This window comes from Bufo bufo, chromosome 1, assembly GCF_905171765.1.
Source record: "Bufo bufo chromosome 1, aBufBuf1.1, whole genome shotgun sequence".
NCBI classification, from domain to species: Eukaryota; Metazoa; Chordata; class Amphibia; order Anura; family Bufonidae; genus Bufo; species Bufo bufo.
This window is the reverse complement of record NC_053389.1, coordinates 560,231,034-560,237,033: the sequence shown is the minus strand read 5'-3', so window position 1 is coordinate 560,237,033 and position 6,000 is coordinate 560,231,034.

Genomic DNA, 6,000 nt, shown 5'->3' with positions numbered 1-6,000 from the left:
TTCAGGTCGCAATCTCTTTTCTGTTCCGCCTAGGCTGGATTATCAACTGGCAGAAGTCGAATGTGAGCCCATCGACTTCAATCCATTATTTAGGATTCGTGGTCGACTCTGTGGAGATGTCCCTCCGGTTGACTCCAGAAAGGAGAGCCCGGATTCAGGACCTAGCAAAGGTCCTTTATGTCCCTCGTCGAGTCTCTATCCGGACTCTCATGAAGATGCTGGGGCTCATGTCAGCGGCTGCGGATGCAGTCCCTTGGGCGCTATGGCACCTCCGTCCTTTTCAGTCGGAGGTCTTACACCTATGGAACGGCAGCCCTGCGGGGCTAGATTCCCTGTGCTCCCTGTCCGGTCAAACCCGGAATTCCCTCAGATGGTGGTTTCAGCTACCACCAGGGAAGTCTATGACCCAACCAGCTTGGGTCATATTGACTACAGACGCGTCCCTTGTAGGCTGGGGCGCTCACCTGGACGGATCCCCAATACAGGGATCTTGGTCTCCTCTGGAGCGGCGTCTTTCTTCCAATCTTCGCGAGATGCGAGCTATCCGGCTAGCCCTCCTTCACTTTGCCCCTCAGATCCGGGGCAAAGCAGTGAAAGTCCAGTCAGACAATATGACTGCAGTTCTCTATATAAACAAACAGGGAGGCACAAGATCATTGCCCCTTCTGTCAGAGATCGGGGTGATTCTTCGGTGGGCAGAGACGAACCTTTCCCATCTATCTGCCGTTCATATTCGAGGCTCCCTCAATATGATAGCGGACCGCTTAAGTCGAGGATTACCGACCATGGAGTGGTCTCTGCATCCGGAGATCTTCAGGCAGCTAGTTCACAGATGGGGTATGCCAGACGTGGATCTCATGGCAACCAGGTTCAACGCCAAGGTGCTGAGGTTCTGTTCCCTCTACAGGAAAGACAACCCCCTGGCGATAGATGCTCTGTCAATACCGTGGAGGTTCAGGCTGGCTTACATCTTCCCTCCGTTTTCCATGATACCGAGGGTATTGATGAAAATCCGTCAGGATCAGGCCTCGGTAATAGCCATCATACCGTTTTGGCCCAGAAGATCCTGGTTTACCCAGCTCATTCAGATGAGTCGGGGACAATACTGGAGACTCCCCCCGGAGCAGACCCTGGTGTCGTGGGACACTCACCTCTGCCCAGATCTGCACAGGTTCAACTTGACAGCCTGGAGGTTGATCAGTCCCTTCCCAATATAGAAGGGCTTTCCGAGTCGGTCCTGAGAACTTTGTCGCATTCCCGAGCAGAGTCTACAAAGAAGGCCTACTCCAGGATCATGAGAATCTTCGTGGCATGGTGTGATTCCAGACAGGTGGCGTCCGCAGATCCGCCCCTTCCTGCGATACTTCAATTTCTTCAAGATGGATTAGATAGAGGCCTATCTCCAGCTACCTTGAAGGTACAGGTTTATGCCATCTCGGCCTGTCTCAACAGGCCACATTCTCGGGACCCACTCATTAAACGCTTCCTGAAGGGAGCTGAAAGACTAAAGCCTACTATACTGAAACCTATCCCCCAGTGGGATCTTTCAGTAGTGCTCAGGGGGCTAGCATCTCCCCCCTTCGAGCCCTTGGAGGAGGTAAATTTCAAATTTTTGACTTTAAAGATGGTCTTTCTTCTGGCTATAGCTTCAGCCAAAAGAATTTCTGAATTGCAGGCTTTCTCTGCAATTCACCCGTACATTATTTTCCTACAGGATAGAGTACTCCTGAAGTTTTTACCCTACTTCAGGCCTAAGGTGCCTACTTTCCAGAACATCAATCAGGTAATCTCTTTACCAGTTTTGTTTACAGCCTCCTCCTCTTATACTCCAGCTAGAGACCCGCTGGATATTTCAAGATGCCTCCAGATCTATGTGGATAGATCTAGAGAGTTCAGGATAGATGAGAATCTTCTTATCCTGTTTGCCGGTAAGTCTAAAGGCCATAAAGCGTCTAAAGCTACCATTAGTCGCTGGATTAAGGAGGCCATTATGGAAGCTTTCGTCTCCCAATCCTTAGATCCTCCTGAGTTTGTGAGAGCCCATTCTACTAGGGCGGTCTCCACCTCGGTTGCGGAGAGAAGACTCCTCCCCTTAGAGTTGATCTGTAAGGCGGCCTCCTGGAGCTCTGAGTCAACCTTCATCTCCCATTATAGGATAGATGCTAGGATGGCAGAGTTTTCGGCTTTTGGGCAGACTGTTCTTAGTTCTGCCAGGCATGAGGACCCTCCCTAGGGGATTCTTCTTGCTATCTCCCCATCTGTGCTGCTGGTAGGACGTAAGGGAATCGTTAATTTCTAACGATAATTTGTTTTCCCTTAGTCCTAACAGCAGCACACAAATATCCCACCCTAAATACATTATGCTTGTTAAAAACACGGTGGGCTGGGGGGTGATCTCCTCCCTTTCAGGGAGCTGAAGATCGTTTATTGGTTCTTGGGCTCATTAAAATTCCGCCGGTCCTACCAGTCCACAGGGGCAGTTAACCCTATCTGTGCTGCTGTTAGGACTAAGGGAAAACAAATTATCGTTAGAAATTAACGATTTTTTTTGTTCCGATGGTCGATTTGTGTTTACTGATGCGGTCTTTTACCGTCTGTATGTTCTCACCTATGTACAGTAAGCAAGTTGATGAGGTATATATAACGTTGGCAGTTATCACAGGTAAAATATCTATTTATTTTATATGCCCTACTCGTGTGTGGGTGGTGAAAGTATTGGCCCTTGATGACATGTGAGCACTGGGTGGAAAGGTGCCATTTTTTGGGTTGTGAGGTTCTACTTGTTTTCATGCTATTCAGGTCCGCATGCACTAGCTGATCTGATCATGAAAACGGCTGTTATCTTTATTGCAGTTTAAGGGTCCATTCACACGTCAGTAGAATGGGTCCGGATCCATTCCGCAACGTTGCGGAATAAATCCGGATCCATTCATTCTCTATGGGGCCGGAAGAGATGCGGACAGCACACAGTGTGCTGTCCACATCCGCATTTACGGAGTGCGGCCCCGATCTTCCGGTCCGCGGCTCCCCCCAAAAAATAGAACATGTTCTAGGTAGTTCTATGGGGGTGCCGTCCGGTTGTATTGCGGATCCGCAATACACTATGGATGTGTGAATGGACCCTAATGGTGGATTCTTAAATTCTAATACCTAGGATTTGCCAAGAATGTGCCAATATTTGTGCCAAGCATGAATTGAATGGATGGTAAACTATTTATAAATAAATGCTATGCGGGAATTGGATTTAGACAGTATATTGGAGCTGGCTTATTCATGACATAGATGCACAAAGCCTCATATATACACATATATACACACATATAGATATACATATGCACACCTACACTTATATACTTACAGGCTGCAGGTTCTCCATTCTTCTCCTTCTTCTCTGGTGTCTTTTGGAGGCTAAAGGACCTGCGATCATTGACATAATGACATCATCAAAGGTTCATTAGCCTACCATTGCTATTTTTCAAAGGTTCTTCATACTCTGTCTACCTATGACGGGCATGGGCCCCTGATGTGACTTCTCAGCTCGGGCCCCGAAGCAGCTGCTTCCCCTGTAGTTACTCCACTGACTGTGTACATGGGCTGTAATAATTTAATGGAGAAAATATAATTTTTTTATGGACATCTTTAATCATCCAAATGTCATGAACAAACAGCTAAAACCACTCCAGTACCCGTATAGTGGGGTTCCCAACTCCTTGTCCTCATGTGACCTTCTGGCATTGCTGAATGGTAAGCGTTGGTGCATTTATAATGCATGGAAGTACTGTGAGAAAAGCTGAAAAGTGCATGGCTGTATGCTTTTATGTTCATAAAGCCATGTTCAGCAGAAACAGTGAAAAATGTCGGATCCACAAATAATCTCCGGAGTTGTGTGCATGATAGCGTTATATAAGAAAATCACACTCGCTATCAGTAAACTTCGTCTTAATAAAAGTAGTATTAGATCACTGTTTATAGGCATGTTTTCAAGGCCATTACTCACTAGACCTTTTATGGATGTGCTTTTATCAAAGTGGATCAAACTTGGCAGTGAGCTGAAACTGCAAACACAAGACAATTGTTAGCGTTCTGGCAGAAGGCTTATTATCCAGAATGCAGGATTTAACAAGTTTCATAAACCATCTTTGCTTCACAGAAAAGCTCAATTCGATATGTTTACTAACGTCAGTGCTGCGTAAAGCCATGTTCAGACGTGGCAAAATTGCTGCAGACTGGAGGTGTAGATTTCACACCCCAAATCCAGACACCAGGGCCAGATTAAGTGCATCATAGGCCCAGGGCTGTCTACCCAACTCCGGGCCCCCCTCGATTTTCCCCTGACACCTCCTTCTTTTTGAAGATAGGCCATCAATATGTAAGTCCTGGAAAAACCCTTTAACTTATGTTATGTGAGATATTACATAGGACTGCAGGTTACATCTACTACATTATCTGTACTCAGATGTTATCAGTGGTGTTACATAGGACTGCAGGTGACATCTACTAATTATTTGTACTCAGATTCTGAAACATAGTAGATGTCACCTGCAGTCCTATGTAACAACCCAGATTGTTGTACACTGCAAGGATAGCCTTCTGTCAGGCTGTTTCGACATAGAATGCTGGGAATCGTCCACACAAAAAAACTAAACATTTGTCTGGCTGATTCCAGGCATATTTGCCAGGTTTCGGACGGATCTCCACCGGACCCCATTATAGTTAAGGGGGCAGATGGCATTTCGGCAGCGCGCGGCAATGCCAGATCCAGGCAGGTTTTTCCTGTCAGCACAAATGTGAAACAAGCTGTGATAACTTTCTGGCTACAGAAAATGTAGATGTTCCCTGCAGTCCTATGTAAAACTCCAAATAACAAAGTGATTACCCTATGGGTATAGAGAACATAGATGTTCCCTACAGTCCTATGTAATGCCCCAGATAAAACAGCAATAACTCTCTTGGTACAGATAATTTAGTAGATGTTCTCTGAAGTCTTGTGTAATACCACGGATAACACAAGACTGCAGGGAACATCTCTGGGTGCAGATAATGTATGGTGGTGCCTCCACCTTCTTGCTGCACTGCTCCTCTGACTTCCTTATTCTCCGGCTAGTTCGCAGCCGGTGTTCTGCCAAAAATCCTTACTTCGTCAAATATACCTTACCCCTCGTGACTTTCGGGGGTGTGTGCCTCAGCGCAAGTGCACAGGTAAGGTAAAACTACATGGCACGGACACCGCGCGTGTGCACTCAGTGGTAAGGAGATCTGACGGCCTTTTCTCCTTACCCCCACACTGTGCACGTGCGGATTGTCAAATCTCCTTACCTTCACAATGCGCACGCAGAAATTATGATCCCTGTGCAGCCGACCAATATGTCCCTATTAAAATCAGTCATTGTCGGGCACTTAACAGTGCATTTTCTCTTAACCTTATGCACATGTAAAAGAAAAATCCATGAAAAAATCTGAGCATTGTAATTCATATTCATAATTATGTAGATTTTCACAGTGGATTTTACACTTTGCAATGCATAGTGCATAGTACAGTACAATCTGCAGCAAAACCCGAATGTAATTTATGTGGATTTAGCCACAGATTTGCATCAAAATCTGTGATGGTAGCAAAAGTCTTAGGGAATGACCACACAGTCTGGTTTCTGCGTGCAGTTTTAGAAGTCAAAATCATGAGTGGATCATAAAGAGAGAAATCATTAAGAACAGATACTGCTGCTACTACTTCTTTTCTTTTTTTAAATCACTCCTGCAATAAATATGGATTGCTTTGTAACGCACTACTGTCTTGTGCAACTTCTCACTGTTGAATAGTACAGTGTTGATCGCAAATATTCTAATCGCAAAATTTTATCATGAATATCGGCACTTCGAGAATTCGCGAAGATGTAGAATATAGTGCTATATATTCGTAATCACGAATATTCTAGGCTTTCTTTTTCATCAGTGACCTACCTTCTTGCTTGTGGGGCAATGAGAAGGCTGCAATATCTTTGT